Below are 17037 nucleotides of genomic sequence, written 5' to 3'. Positions count from 1 at the left end.
AATTATATATATATATATATAAAATACATATATATTTAATTTGGTTATATTCAGTGAATATTGGTTGTATTTTTTATTTTATATAGAGAGATTCACCAGGACATACAACTATATTCAGAATAGTATGCTCTGCAAACAAGTGAATCTCATGGAAAAGATAATGTGATAATTCAGTGAGCAGATGAAATCTATGTTTTAGCCAGCCCATATCCATTTAACTACATTGTTTTTAAGAATTTATTTATATAGTTGTCCTTCCTTCAGAAGAAAACTAAAACCTTTACAGTTGGGAGTGTTTGTTCTGGTTTGTGCACTGTGCCTAGTTATATAGGGTCCTCCATCAGTGCACATGTTCCTTCCAATTAAATCTTTCTTATTCCGTGAAAATGTGCCTGATGTTCTCTCTCCATCATTAACCCAAGGAATTCACAGCTCCTAATTCAGCAACTCGTATGAAAAACATTAATTATGTATCTGTATCCAAGACACTTCTGTATGCCATTAATAATTCAGTATAAGTACAAGCTTGGCAGCTTGCAAATGAGCAAAGAGGTCAGTGTTCAAAAGTCTAGGTGACACTAGAACAGGTCATATATTAAAGCCTTATTCAGGTAGAGATTATGGAACTTTCATTTTCTTCACTGAGCTCTATCCATTGCAAACTATTGATTTACATTGTGAGAATGCCATGTCAAAAACAATTTAAAACAATTAAAAATATAGAAAAAATATAGAAAAAGATGTAATGCAGTCTGAATATATCACCATATCATTTGTGTTTTTTTTTAGTATTATTTTTATTTTATTTTATTTTATTAATATATGTATTTTTGTTTTTGATGCTTTCAGAACACTGATACAAGGAGTTCCTGGCCATAGGTAGAAAAAGAGAGGGATGGTTCTTGGAAGTGGGGTGAGGAAGGGGGGAGGGAAATCAGGAGTATATATTCGCTCTTTAAAAATCAGTCTAATATTTGTCTTTAGAAATAAGGTTCAACTTTCAACCGATATTCACTTGTTCACATTTGAAAGAAATCTGAGATGAAGAGAACAGACAGTACACCCTCAAAATACTAGTTACAGAGTATTTAAGGTCAGAAGGGTTTTTAACATTTTCAAACCCCAGCATAGGACATTGTATCCAGTCACCTCTGCATTGAACCAATCTTGACTCTCGGTAAATTTTGGGGCAGAAAACATGGGTTTAAAGACAAATGGGGGGTGGAGGTTGCCAAAGGAATACAATTGCATCACCCTACTCTCTGTTAATTACTAACTGAATGCAACAACAACAATGAAATCTAAAACAAATCTGATCAACAGTATGTTTGGTTGAACAGCCATGAAGACTTGATGATAGTTATTTTACTTAACATACTTAGATGAGCTATCAGCTATGAATTATCTATGACCAGAAACTATGAAAAAATTGTATGTATGCAAGCAGAACAGGTGATCTAAAATATTACAGAAACAAGGCAGTTTTTAAGCTTTATAGAATAATCTGTCTCTGAGTCTGTGGGTGTCACAGGGAGAATCAGGAACAGTCCTCTTTTTTTTTATTATTTTTTTTTTCCTTTTTTTCCCCAACTGCATGCATATCCAGCTTTTTCAGTCGTACTGCTTTTATGCCAGGTTTAATCTGCTGATGCAACAGTTCCTCTTGACCGACACTAGTAATGAGTATGATGGGACTTAGTCCTTCTACCATATTTAGTAAATAAATAAATAAAGAAAGAAAGAAAGAAAGAACAGATATTGTCACATCTGTTGTTCATTCATTTTCAAAGGAAAACAAAACAGATGAAAACAAAAGAGAAAACAAACAAAAAACTACTTTTTCTGCTTAAGTTTTGACTGAGCTTCTCCTCAGATCTTTTCCAATTTCCAGGCAATTTCCAGGGCATTTTAATGCTGAAGTATTCAATTCTTTTCATTACCCCCAAGCTATTTCTAAGAACCCCCCTAAGGGATTGTTATACTTTTATTTATTTAAATTATTGTATTAATAAAAAGAAAACACAAAATACCCAAATCTTGACTGCTAGTGTGTAAAAGAAATTTACCATAGTTTTCATGTCCCTAGGAAGGTATTTTGTAGAGCTGCATGCCAACTATAAAAGTCTAAGTTGAAGGGCTTAATTATTCAACCTTCTTCCAAAAAGAGAAAAGCAGAATGAGCTAAGAGGGAAATGAATAGGAAAAAAATAAATAGCACTGGAAAAAAATAACAGTGTCTGTATTGCTGACAGTCTTAAACTAACAAAGACTGTCCTCAGACCTGCTGGCCTCATAACAAAACAAATTTGCTGTCATTTCAGAAATTCACGTTGTTACAAAATGCGCCAAGCCTTCCTGCCTCCTCCTCTCCTGCTCACCAAAGGGAGCTGGTAACGGTAGCTCTTTGTGTCATGCTTCAGTGATTCACACAGCATTTTAATTCCTTCTTTGGTCTTGCAAAGGAAATCTTTACATGCTATATTTTATTGAAGGTTGGGAGGACAAAAAAGAAAATAAAGAATGGTTGAAGAAAAAGGGGAACGAAAAATAATACAGTCTTTGTATATTCAATTGTATCCTGGGCTGCATTAAAAGAAGTGCAACCAGCAGGTCCCGGGAGGGCATTCTCCCTCCTGCTCTGCTCTCATGAGACCCCCCCTGCTGCACTCAGCTCTGGGGCCCCCAGCACAAGAAAGACATGGTCCTGGTACAGTGGGTCTGGAGGAGGGCCACAAAGATGATCAAGGGTCTGTGGCACCTCTATTATGAAGAAAGGCTAAGGGAGCTGGGCCTGGAGAAGACTCCAGGGAGACCTTACAGGGGCCTTCCAGTACCTAACAGGGGCCTACAAGAAAGCTGGGGAGGGACTGTTTGTCAGGGAGTGTAGTGATAGGACAAGGAGTAATGGCTTTAAATTTAAAAGTGTAAGTTCAGATTAGGTGTAAGGAAGAAATTCTTTACTGAGAGGGTGGTGAGGTACTGGAAAAGGTTGCTCAGAGAATCTGTGGATGCCCCATCCTGGAGGTATTCAAGGCCAGGCTGGATGGGGCTTTGAGCAACCTCGTCTGGTGGGAGGTGTCCTTGCTCATGGCAGTGGAGTTGAAACTGTATGGTCTTTAAGGTCCCTTCCAACACAAACCATTCTATGATTCTGGAGAAATCAAATATTCAAAAAAGTTCCTGAAACTTTAGGATAGGGAGAAGAACAGTTTAATATTAACATATATATTTACACATATTTTGATAAAAAATATCAAAAGCTGAAGATTTCTAGGCCCCTGGAAGAAAGCTCAACTAAGCCTTCTGGTATTTGTGCACAAAAACAACTGCTGTTTTTAATTCCCATTAGGCAAAACAGATACCAAACCTGGAGGAGAGAACATACATTACCACATCCATTTGCTTTTGGCAGTGTTCAAATACAGTCTAAGCCCAATTCTTAGGACTTCTCTTGATAAATAATGGCTAATATTGACATTTGATAACAAACTCCAGCTTATACAGACAAATACTAGACACGCACAAATGTCATAGTTCAACTCACAAAAGCCTACAGCCTAAACACAAGAAACATAACTGAAGAAAGACTAACGTTGCAAACTTAAGAATGGAAAACAAGGCAATTTTGCATTAGGACTATCTCAATAAACAGAGATCATTGCAATGAAAAATTTTGCGGGATGTGTACAAAATGATTCAGAGGAAATATTCCAAGAATATTTAAAAAAATGATATTGTCTGTTTTTTTATCATGTATGTACTATGGGGGGAGAAACATCTTGTTTTGGCATTTGGAGAAAACAATAAAATGTTTAATTTGGTTTGGTATCTCTGTTAATGAAATAGTGCAAGGATATAGAATACAGAGATCTGGGAAGGTCAGTTTTCATACAATAGAGTAACACTTACTAGGCATGAAAATGACCTGTATAATCTACTGTGCCAGGTCTAGTTATTCAGTTTCCAAGTCAATATGTGTAAAAAAAAAAAAAAAAAAAAGTAATTCATAAAGAGGAATCTTTGTGTGTGTGTGCTTTAAGACCTCAGAGGTTAATTGAAAGTGTAAGAAATTAAAACTAAGTCTCTACTTTTTATGAGAATGTGTTATTGTTTTTCACAGGGAATATTTAGCAATGAATCTCAAAGTAGCTTGTTTAAAGACCACATCCATGAATAACAGAACTGTAAGTGCCAACAACAATGTTGGGGAAATAGGACAGCTTACAACTTGTGTAGAGCCAGAACTGATGTAGTCAAAAATGCAGAGTAGGTATGAATTTATAGGAAAGGTAAAGGTTGCTAAGAAGAGAGATGCTTTCTGCTATCGAATTTGTCCCTTACAATTTATTAAAGAAGGTTACTTAATCTTTCTATGGTTAGTCTCTAATGCTTAACTGTAATAATGCATGTTAGTAAACAAAAAGAGATGTAACATTTGAAAGAGAAAATACATCCAAAGAAAAACTGGAAAGACAGCCAAATCCTCTGTGTATTAATACTGATGGCCTGTAGCCATACTATCTTGTGTTATGATCTTAGAGTCTCATAGGACAAGCAAGGTCAGACTTGGTCAATACTCAAATAGGACACCTACAAAGTAAATCCAGGTGCTGCTAGTCATAGTGTTGCCAATTCAGTAGCAAGAACTCTTCTTCTGTCACTTCTGTCATTTAATCACTGCCCCAGGCATGGTCATAGGGGTCATTCTACTCCTGGAAGTACTGCTTTCTGAATAGTTGTAAAATTACAGCCCTGACCACTTCAAGTCATTAAGAAAGCCATGCCTCTTCATCAAGAGTAGAAGCATTAACCTGACTAGCCTCTCCAGACTTCAACCAGATAGTGATTTTTGGCAGCCTGAAGTATTTTAGGCTGTTCTAACTGATTAAGTAAGTACCCTTTCACATCTTTCATAAAGCAGAGCTTTATTGTTACTCTGTTCTTTTACATGAATGCACACAGACTTTGTAACAAGCATACTTCGGGCATTGCCTGGTTTAAAGATTCTTTGTAAGTAAAACCCAACATATTTTCATCAGGGATTGAAAAATATCTCAAAGGGTATTTTTCCAGGTTTACTACACTTTTCATAGAAAATTTTATCTGTTCTTTTACTCTGTTAACACTAATATCTTTCAGCAGTGCTCTGAAAATGGAAATGACTAGTACAGTAGTCTGTTAGCGTATTTTCTGACTTCTTTTTTTTTTTAATATTTTTTCTATGACATTTCCTACATTTAAACTCCTTCTTCTTTCCTAATACGATGGAAGTTTTTTTCATCTGTCTTCAAAGATCACTTCCTTTCTGAGAATCACCAATAACAATATTTTGACTAACGCTATTTATGTTTTATATTTGTTTTGGTCTTATTAAACTGGTTCCCAAAAGCCACAGAATGGCTTTATCCCATTTCCTTTCAGTAAGGTTCCCAAATGCTAGACAGCCTGAATTCAGCTTGTGTATTACAGTGCCTAATTTAGGCACCAGAGCTGCTAGGATTTCTAAGCTCAAACTAGTAATGAGCAATTTGTACAGCTCCAGAAACAGGCAAAGTGGCCTGGTCCAAGCTCAGGGGTCATGTTCAGTTACAGAAATATGATGTAAAAGTCAGGAAAACTATTTATGCAGAACCCATCATTAGACGAATCTTAGAGGAATCCTAGAAGAATCCATGTATTATGCCTTCCATTACAGAGCTTAAATTTCTTCTGAATTAACATCACTTGATTGCACACTGTGACTCTATGTGGCTTCTTCACAGCTTCTGGCTTAATACTGATTATAGGCAATGATGAGGGAACTGTGCTTCCTGGCTATTGTTCACAGAGAAAGTCCTTTCTTCCTTACAATTCTCTTTTATTGTATGAAGGTCCTTTCTATAAATAATCACCGTTCCCCAACTGCAGCTGATTCTTTTTTTTTTTAACACAGAAGTCGAATTTTCCAATCATGTTTTTTGATTGTTTACTTGCTTGCCTAAAAGATCTTTAGCTAAAACACATCTTCCTTGTAGAATGTACACAAAACTAGTCCCAGTAATCTAACTGAAAATACTTCAAGGTGTCCATTCTTTGTTTGTACAGTTAATTTTTCATGTATATGTTCAGGGTTTTGCACTTCTCTTTATTAAACCACAGCCCAATTTTTATTTTTATTTTTAATTGGCATTAACATGCCAATGTCTCCTGAACTCAGGCCTTTCCTCCAATTGTTTGAGGATTGCCCATTCTCATTTGGTGCTATCTTCAGTTTTTATATGCATCATTATATCATGCATCTTTAGTACTGAATCCAGGTTTGGGCCCCCCAGCACAAGAAAGATGTCGACATGTTAGAAAGAGTCCAGAGGAGGACCACAAAGATGATCAGAGGGCTGGAGCACCTTTCTTGTGAAAAAAGGCTGAGAGAGCTGGGGATGTTCATTCTGGAGAAGAGAAGGTTCCAGGGACACCACATTGTGGCTTTTTAAAACTTGAAGTGGTCTTATAAAAAAGATGGAGAAGGATTCTTTACTCAGGTAGATAATGATAGGACAAGGGGGAATGGTCTTAAACTAAAAGAGGATTATTATAAGTATATTTTTCTAAGATGTTTTGCATTCACATTAAAGTTTTTTTTGCTTGTTTTTGTTTTTGTTTTCCTACTACTTCATGGAAAGTTCATTTGAAACAGTGTTAAATGACTCATTGTAATCAAGAGACACAGCATTGACTGTTTTTGATTTATGTATAAAATCTGTTGCCCTTCCATAGAAAGGAATCAGAGTTTTCTCTTAACAAATCCATACTGGCTGTTATCCCCTTGTTTCTGTATGCTCTGGTGGTGTTTTTTGTTTTAGTTTTTCCCCTAGGTTTTCCCCCTCCATATAATTTCTTTTGTTACATGTCTCAGTCATTTTCCAGGAATCAACAGAGCAGCTGTGAACTCTCAACTCGAGCATGGTTCCTTCTTGTTGAAGTCAACAGAACGGAAACTGGTCCATAAGTGCTTTTCTAAGTAGGAATGAACAACAATAACAGGACGAGTATCTGTACCAAGTACTTAGAGGTAAATGTCAATATGATTTTTTTTTTTTTTTTTCTCATGGGACTCCCTGTCTGGTGTCTAATACAAAACCATGTCATGTATTCACCAGCAGCTAGAAAAAGGCTGTCTTTATTGACCAGTTTTTAAGCATTGCTGGGATAGAAAATAATAAGAAACGGAAGTTACTGTCATTGTGTGATTTGCAGTCCACCAAAATATTTCATAAATCAAGAAAAAATATCTTGGAATCACAAAGGCTATGTTTGTACTATAGAAGTCTGTCTTCAAAAGCAGTGACTTGGAGATGTATTTAGGGCCATCATGCTTCACCAGGAACACTCAGGAACAATATCATCCTTGGATATATAAAAAGTAGCAGAATATCACCCTTTGGGTAGTTGGTAACATAGTTGTAATTTCCTGTCTGAATTTATCCATAGCCAGAGTATGTGCTAGTAGATTTTTCAGCTCTGATGACAATACATAAGAAATTTCACTGTCTCTTCTTTTGTTGTTGTTGTTTTGGGTTTTTATTTTAGTTTAGCTTCGTTTTTATTCTCTTTTTCCAAATTAAACAAACTGAAACTTGAAATATTATACCATGCAAAGCAGTGATGATAAATAAACACTAGAAAGATTTATTGGAAAAAACAGCAGACGCCCACTACTTAGTTTTCTTCCACATGAAATTATAGTATCTGCCTTAAAACTACATATTAATCTGATGTCTATGTGCATGAGAAAAAGGAAGGCTGAACAGATGGTTATGATGATCTCTTTGATTAAGGAATTTTATAATCTATCAATTTTCCTATTATTCTCTGCTTCTTAAGATTTTCTGGGAAAAAAGTCATCTGCACTGTCTTCATCACACTAGTAAGACTTGAAGATCTACACAATTTTCTCCTCAGAGGCTTCCTACCAGGGTTAGGATGTTTATTTTTTCCTCTCTCTCATCATGCAAGTTTACAATATAAATATTTGGAAGCTGATCCTTCTACTAGCCTCAAAAATTGTATTGAGTTAGCAGCAGAACACCAAGAAGTAAAGGCACATTCTTTTGTGGCACTGGAATTTATTTTATTTTATTTTATTTTATTTTATTTTATTTTATTTTATTTTATTTTATTTTATTTTATTTTATTTTATTTTATTTTATTTTATTTTATTTTATTTTATTTTATTTTGTTTTGTTTTGTTTTGTTTTGTTTTATTTTATTTTATTTTATTTTTATTTTATTTTATTTTATTTTATTTTTGAGGTATTTGGCTACTGTTTTATCTGTCTTATCCAAGCTTAGATACTGGATCCATACAATGTCTGTTGTTGATTTCAGACATGTTTCCTGGCAAAAAGGAGAAGGAAGGCTGTCTTCTTTTGCAACTCGTAGAAGATATCATAGAATCATAGTATCATAGAATAGGTTGGAAAAGACCTTCAAGATCATCTGGTCCAACCATCACCCTACCACCAATGTCACCCACTAAACCATGTCCCTAAGCACCACGTCCAGCCTTCCCTTGAACACCCCCAGGGATGGTGATGCCACTACTTTCCTGGGCAACCCATTCCAATGCAAAACTACTCTTTCTGAGAAGAAATGTCTCCTAATTTCTAACCTAAACTTCCCCTGGTGCAACTTGAGGCCATTCCCTCTAGTCCTATCACAAGTTACCTGTGAGAAGAGGCTGACCCTCAGCTTCCCACAACTTCCTTTCAGGTAGTTGCAGAGAGAAACTGTTATGGGCAGACCAAGTCAGACACATTGTCATCTATTCAAAAAAATGTCAGATATTCTACTATTTAAGGCCCATTGAATCCTGTCTGTAACGCGATTTTTGTTTTGGCTCTAAGGACTCAAATTATTAAATCTAACTGAAGTTTCTTGTTTGTTGTATGGTATTTTGATGAAATTGACAAGTATAAAACATATGGGAAGGAAGTCTTCTACCATTAACCCTACAAAAGTGATATGAATTTTGTTCTGAATATTTTTAACCCTTTACCTTGACTAGAAACCTACATTTTAGTGCTGAAAGTTGTATGAGATAAATCTCACTCAAAATATTTACCTTCATTAAGGCGAATCTTCAGATATGTGTTATTCTGACTTAACATTACTGATCTTAGCTTCCTTTTTCAAAAACATTTGAGAATCTTTCAGAGTTTTAGTAGCAAACATGAATCTTACATAGGTCTATGCCCTAAATATTTGATGGCATCTCAAAATTATTGGCAAATTGAGAGATCAGAAAATTCCCAAATGAGCGCAGATGCATGAACAAACACATCCTGATCTCTACAAAGAAATAAAAGATGGATTCTGATGCACTTAATCATCATGGTGAATGGTGTCATTATTCCAAGAAATCAGAAAAAGTACTCATAGAATTAAACAGAGCTAAGTGACAGAACAGAAAAGCAAAGTCTGGACTTTTGGATTTAAAATGGTAAGCCCAAAACTGAGAGCCTCTCCTATTTAAGCAATGAAAAGTTCTCAGAAAATCATGGAGCAACCAGAGTGAGAGCTTCCCAGTAGGAATGCTCCAGTAAAAAATCAATTTGTCCTATTTACAAGAGTTCACTGCCTCATGGCTCTTAGAAGCTTGCTTTTTTGTTTGTTTTCATTTGTTTGTTTGTTTGTTTTTCTTCTTTTTTCTCATGCACCAAGAGCATACAAAGAGAGTCAGGTAAACTGCTTTGGGTCACATCTTCTGAAGTGCCAAGTATCCTCAGTGCTGTTTTGTAATGAGCAGAACCTGACTAGAATACAAACACAGTATTTTTTATGCTCTCCATGAAGTCTGGAAAACAACAACATGGTCCCCCAGCAGATTGGCAGATAAATGGTACCCAGAGCACTCTCTTGGCAATGTGTGTTTCTGTTAAGGCCCAGAAATCTTTGAGCCATTTTAGCTGTCAGATTGCAGCAGATGAGCCAATCGTTATCCTGCTCAAACCCACAGGCCTGATTAGCACCTGTCCTGTCATTCTTATCTCTGCGAGGAAGTAACAAACCTGCTCAACATCTGTGTAGGTACAAGTGCACCCTGTGGTATATCTCAGCATCCTGTTATTATAGAGAGCAATACTCAGCAAGCACAGTACAAATCTAATGAACTGCTTAATGTTTCTGTCTTTGGAGATGACTTTCGGAGCTCTGTAAGAACTTGGTTATTTGTTCCGTATGTGATGCAGCAACATAGCACTGGTCCCTCACTTAGCTCTGAATAGGTTTGAACTGGAGCCACAGGAGATGTACCTAACATTAGAATAGCACCAAGTTAAATTAGGCAAGACATAATTAGGTAATTAGCACAGATACAATGTTATGATGATGTGTCATATCCCAATTTCCTTTCACATGGAAATAGAATGAAGTTGCAACCCAATTTCTTAAAGCAGAACATAGTGTATGCAGCTAAGGATTTTCATTTTTACAGCTACAGAAAATAATTTGAAAACAAGAAACCTCACTGGAGAGCCTTTGCTGTAGCATCATCTTTGGGGAATGTACATTTCTCTTCACCCACTGAGGGCAAAATGCAAAGTACTCACCTTTCTAAATTAGCTGCTTAAAATAAACATTTAATGATAAGGTAAAAATTAATCTATACACAGATTTTAATACGATCTAAATAAATACTGTCCCTCTTTGAATAACCATTATGATTAAATTAACATTACTGTAGCACTTGCATAGGTTGCATACACTGACTGCTTAGTGTCTTTCCTTAAGAACACAGTTCACATATTTTTTGATAAAAATCTGCTCATAACAAAGAAATATTACTACAATAGTAAGAGAGTTTATAAAATATGCTAATGGTCTTTCTATTTATAAAATTTCAGAAATTGCCCAAATAATACACACATACACACACACACACACACACAAAATGTCTTCTCCATAAGGTAATACAATCCTTTTGTTGTTTTTGTAAGGAGAAAAAGCTGCAGAAGAAAGTGAAAAAAAAATATATTCACATAAAGTAGATTCTTCATTCAAACTTTTCAGGTCAGATTTTCTCTAAATTGCTTTGCAGCAAAAGCCATACAAGGCCATGGAAATGCCATTTTTAGTAGATTTGCAGGAAAGTCTCAGATTTAACTTCTATAATGAGAACAGAAATTTACTGTACAATGCCTTTTCTCTCTCTCTCTCTCTCTTTTTTTTTTTTTTTTTTTTTTTTTTAAGCCAAGTCCTTAAAAGGGACTTTTATTTGATTTCTTTTCTAGTAGTTTTAACACTTCTATTTTACCTATTTCTGGAATAGGGAACTCATAGTCCCTACATGTCAGATTAATTTTTTCTTTATTTTACTCTGGAAAACAGAAAAAGGCTAAGAAGTTTAACTATTCTATTTAATTCTATGATGTAATCCCTGTAATTCAGTAAGAAATTTACTATCTTCAGGCACATGCTATGGAACACATAAATGCCTGCTCAGAAACTCACGATCCTAGAAATGATAAATCTAGAAAGTGGTGGTTATAAAACTCTTGAGTGAATAAGGGTGTTTTCACAATAAATAAATAAACAAACAAAACCAAAACAAACAAACAAAAAAAACTATGCTTATACAGTAGAAATGTTATTGAGAGGAATAGAGAAATTTTACACTCCTCTACTTTCTTACCCTGCAAGGCACCCAAGTATCATCTCCTCTTTAAAGTTGTAAACTGATGTAACTCTGTTACAAGCCGTTCCTAATTTACTCAGTGTTACATGAAATCAGTCCATGTTTGTTTTTATAGCATATTGGAAAGCTGTGCATAGGTATTTGTGTTATAATTCTGAAACCACGTGGTATAGTTTCAGAAATAAGAAAGCTTGTACTGCTCTAAGAAAATCTCACTAATGGTCTTTCCCATAGCTGTAAACTTAAATGGGCAAAGAATACTAATATTTAATTTATCCTAAAAGAAATTTGCATGTAGCAAATGACACTTTTCCCATTACTTAGTAAATTGCATAGTGTGTCTGAAGCCAGCCATAAGCAAAACACACTTTAATTGTCAATTTAAGTGGGATTACTGTGATATTGTTCCTAGAAGTCAATGTAGACCTTTCTAATAGGATTCATAACAGCGTAGATATACTTTCTTGTTTGAGATGAAATTGCCTGTAAACTACTCTGCACCAAAAAAAAGGTTTCTATTTAAGTTGCTCTGTTACTTGAACAACGGTGTAAAAATTTTGAAAGCTAGTGAATTTACCTCCTAATGTATATTAGGATTTTCTATCTTCAAAAACATAAATCTCTAGAGACCTAGCAGGCACATGCACTGTTTCAAAGTGTTACCTTGTTTCTCACCATCTCATGGTGATATACATAAACTACAACCTTCTGCTTTTTTAATCTTTTCCCAAATTTTTTTGTAAAGCTTCTCACAGGTTTTATAGAAGATATGGAGATTCAGCTATGACATTCTACATATAGGCCTTAAAACCAATCCTTTTAAAAGGACTTTTAAAAATAAGCGAAACCTGGTGGAATGAGTCCTGTGGCTGGTGTGCTGCAATAGATGGTTACAGGCTCTTCAGGAGGGACAGGCAGGGTAGGCGAGGTGGCAGGGTGGCAATGTATGTGAAGCATGGGCTGGACTGTGTGGAACTTCAAGTTGGCGATGGCAAAGTTCAGAGCCTCTGGCTAAGGATTAAGGCGTGAACATATAAAGGGGATGTCATTGTGGGAGTCTATTACAGACCACCTGGCCAGGACGACAACGCCGATGAATTATTCTTTGCAGAACTAAGAGATGCCTCGAGATCAACTCCCCTTGTCCTTATGGGGGATTTCAACTTGCCAGACATCAACTGGAATCACCACACGGCTGACACGAGCAAGTCCAGAAGGTTGATAAAGCACCTAGATGATAACTTCTTGGTGCAGGTGCTAAGAGAGCCAACTAGGAAAGGTGCCCTCCTAGATCTGTTGCTGGAGAACAGAGAGGGTCTGTGAAAGACGTGGCAATTGGTGGCCCTCTCGTTCATAGTGACCATGAAGTGGTTGAGTTTAGAGTTTATGGTGACAGAAGGAAAACTGTCACCAAAACTTCAGCCCTGGATATGGGGAAAGCAGACTTCAGGCTGCTCAGGGAACTAGTCAGCAAGGATCCCTGGGAAACTGCTTCTGAAGGCATTGGCGTCCATCAGTGCTGGTCAGTCTTTAAGCACTGCCTCCTAAAAGCACAAGATCAGGCGATTCCAAAATATCGGAAGTCCGGCAGGTGGGGCAGAAGGCCAGCCTGGCTGACCAGGGAACTTCTACTGGAGCTTAGGCAAAAAAAGAAAGTGTACGGCTACTGGAAGGAGAGTCAGGCGACGAGGAAGGAATACAGGGATGCTGTTTGTGTTTGCAGGGAGAAAATTTGCAGGGCCAAAGCTCAACTAGAGTTGAAGCTGGCCATGTCTGTGGGAGACAAGAAAAAAGGTTTTTTTATATATGTTAACAGAAAAAGGAGACCCAAAGAAAACATAGGTCCAGAACTAGATGGGGAAGGTCTCCTCACAGACAATGACATAGGCAAAGCAGAGACGTTTAATGCCTTCTTCGCTTCTGTCTTCAATGCTGATGATGGGCTTCGGGACCCTGGGTGCCCTGAGCAGGAGGACTATGACGGTGGGAATGAAAAACTCCCAACCAACCCTGAATGTGTGTGGGATTTGATGCTCCACCTGGATCCATACAAGTCCATGGGTCCAGACGGTATCCATCCCAGGGTGCTTAGAGAGCTGGCTTATGTCATCGCGGGAACCTCTCTCAATTATTTTTCAACAGTCTCAGGAATCTGGAGAGGTCCTATTGGACTGAAAGCTGTCAAATGTTGTCCCAATTTTCAAGAAGGGTAAGAAAGAAGACCCTAGCAATTACAGGCCTGTCAGTCTCACGTCAGTGCCTGGTAAAATTATGGAGAAGATGATTCTTGAAGTTATTGAGGCGCACCTGGGGGACAATGCAGGCATTGGTCCCAGCCAACCTGGATTCATGAGGGGTAGGTCCTGCCTAACAAATTTGATTTCCTTTTATGATAAGATCACCCATCTAGTCGATCAAGGGAAACCAGCTGATGCGATCTTTTTGGACTTCAACAAGGCTTTTGACATGGTTTCCCATAGGATTCTACTGGACAAAATGTCCAGCATACAACTTAACAAAACTATCATACGATGGGAGAGCAATTGGCTGACGTGTAGGGCTCAAAGGGTTGTGGTTAATGGGGCCACATATGGTGGATGGTCACTGATGGGGTCCCTCAAGGCTCCATTTTAGGGCTAGTCCTCTTCAATGTCTTTATAAATGATTTGGATGTAGGACTAGAAGGTGTTTTGAGCAAATTTGCCGACGACACCAAACTTGGAGGAGTTGTGGACTCAGATGAGGGTGGAAAGGCCTTGCAGAGAGATCTGGACAGATTGGAGAGCTAGGCGATCACCAACCACATGATGTTTAACAAAAGCAAGTGCCGAGTCCTGCATCTGGGGTGGGGCAACCCTGGCTACACGTACAGACTGGGCGATGAGATGCTGGGGAGCAGCCCCGCAGAGAGGGATCTGGGGGTTGTGGTTGACAGCAAGTTGAGTATGAGCCAGCAGTGTGCCCTGGCAGCCAGGAGGGCCAGCCGTATCCTGGGATGCATCAAGCACGGCATTGCTAGTTGGTAGAGGGAAGCGATTGTCCCGCTCTACTCTGTGCTGGTGCGGCCTCACCTCGAGTACTGTGTGCAGTTCTGGGCACCACAATACAAAAAGGACATTAAACTGTTGGAGAGTGTCCAGAGGAGGGCGACGAAGATGGGGAAGGGCCTAGAGGGGAAGACATGTGAGGAGTGGCTGAGGTCACTGGGCCTGTTCAGCCTGGAGAAGAGGAGGCTGAGGGGGGGGGCCTCATTGCAGTCTACAACTTCCTCACGAGGGGGAGTGGAGAGGCAGGTGACCTATTCACTGTAAACACCAGTGATAGGACCTGCGGGAATGGTGTTAAGCTGAGGCAGGGGAAGTTTAGGCTGGACATCAGGAAGAGGTTCTTCACCGAGAGGGTGGTCACACACTGGAACAGGCTCCCCAGGGACGTAGTCACTGCACCAAGCCTGTCTGAATTTAAAAAGCGATTGGACTGTGCACTTAGTCACATGGTCTAAACTTTGGGCAGACCTGTTCGGTGCCAAAAGTTGGACTTGATAATCCTTGTGGGTCCCTTCCAACTCGGGATATTCTATGATTCTATGATTCTTTGACTTTGATAATTAGCACAAAGTGCAGTAAACCACATACTTGAGTCAGTTCATTTTGAGTACATTTCTACGTGTCGGTGAAGTAGGTCTAACTGTAGACATTATAGTACAGACAAATCTCAAATTTCACCTTTCAATCTTTCCATTAGGTTAATAATTCCAGATTCATCTCAGTGTTGCAACCAGAATTTCATTATTATTCTCCACATGGAATAATTCTGAAATTTCTGAACACCAGGGACCTCAAAACAAAGCCTGTCACCCCTAACTCAACAAAAGATTCTGCAGTGGAAAACCAGTTACTCAGAAAGAACAGCAGAAAGAAGCAGAGAGAACAATAAAATTATGGTTGTCAAACTTTCCAAAAGACAAGGGAGCAACAGCTGTGACAAAGCAATGAGCATTCTGTACACTGTTACGTTGATAAAGATGGGGTTTGGAGAAGGTAGAAAGAAGACAATAGCTAAGGAAGAAACAAAACTAATATGTAAATGAGGTTATTTTCAAACATCAAAGTGAAAAGTGATGTAGCTTCTTCTCTGAAGCTCCCTTACTATAACATTTCTGAGATGGTTAACTTTTACTTTATAAGGTCTGTGATGAGAAAATAAGCCCAAGAAGGCATTTTTCTTTGTTCTTGATTACAGTACAACTTCTGAGTTTGTAAGCAAAAATTTATTTTCAAACATAAGCAAAGATTTATTTTGAAACACAAGATTATGCTTTCTACTCAAACTCAATAAGGAGTTCTCTGCACATGTGAACACAAATATTTCACTAGCAAAACAATATTTTATTTTGTTCTTCATTAGCTTCTTTGAACTTCCATGCTCTAGATTCTGTCTCACTATGTGACACATTTAGAAAAGATCTTATGTTGAAAACACTGAGAAAAATGTATGTTAAAAAAAACATTCTTCAGAGCAGTTTTAAGGAACACTGATGTAACTGAAAATCAAGTACTTTAGAGTCAGGTAACAGGTCATTTACACTAATGGTGTAAATCAGTACAGATCCAGATAAAATCAGATGGTCCAATCAGTAACATAAAAGGGGAAACAAATATAAAGTATGCACCTGGACTACACTTAATTTACAGTAAGTAGAAGGAAAAGGGGAAATATATGGTCATTCAAGAACTCCTATAAATTGCATAAACATTTCAGGTCAGGTCCTTGATCTTTTTTTTTTTTTTTTTTTTTTTAATTGTTTTAATTCTTTATTATTATTATGAACCCCGTGTTGGAACTTTTTTATTTCTTTAAATTACTTTTTCATATTGTGAGTGTGGCAGTACAGAACAAGAAATAATGGGAAGAATCATAAACTACATTTGTGAACAAAGTGTATATTGCTGTTAAATGTGTTTCTTCTTCATCCCGTGTCAAATTTTCTGAAATGAATTACTGTCTGGGAAATAAGCACATACATGTTGAAGAAGTAACTGATTTCCTCTTTGTATTTTGTAAAAGTAAGTAGCTCAGTATGAAACCAAATAATTGAAAAATAAAAAATAAAAAACTCCTCCACCTCATCCCAGAAGTATGTTGTAAGTTTCTATATCTTTTTGCAAACTGCAGAGCCATGCAACTTTTGCTAATGTTTCAGTCATAGGTCTGAGAAATATGGCTTGATTTTTCTTCTAATTCCAGCATTTTCTAAAGTTGAGTTTTTCTCTCCAACTCAAAAGTTCAGTTTTAAGTATATAAAAAAGCTAAGTACACCTAAAGGATGTTGGTCTCTTTGCAGTTAGAGCTCTGATTAGTTCTCT

At 37.3% G+C, this 17037-nt stretch overlaps 1 protein-coding gene across 6 annotated transcripts in view; it reads right to left on the bottom strand.

Moving 5' to 3' along the window:
- The window catches only part of TENM4 (teneurin transmembrane protein 4), a 1678763-nt gene that overhangs the window by 1398123 nt on the left and 263603 nt on the right, over positions 1–17037 (bottom strand). The window lies entirely within an intron of this gene.

Source organism: Anser cygnoides, chromosome 1 (assembly GCF_040182565.1).
Source record: "Anser cygnoides isolate HZ-2024a breed goose chromosome 1, Taihu_goose_T2T_genome, whole genome shotgun sequence".
In the NCBI taxonomy this organism is placed as follows: Eukaryota; Metazoa; Chordata; class Aves; order Anseriformes; family Anatidae; genus Anser; species Anser cygnoides.
Note: the sequence above shows the minus strand (reverse complement) of the source record. Positions and strands in the feature narration are given on the sequence as shown.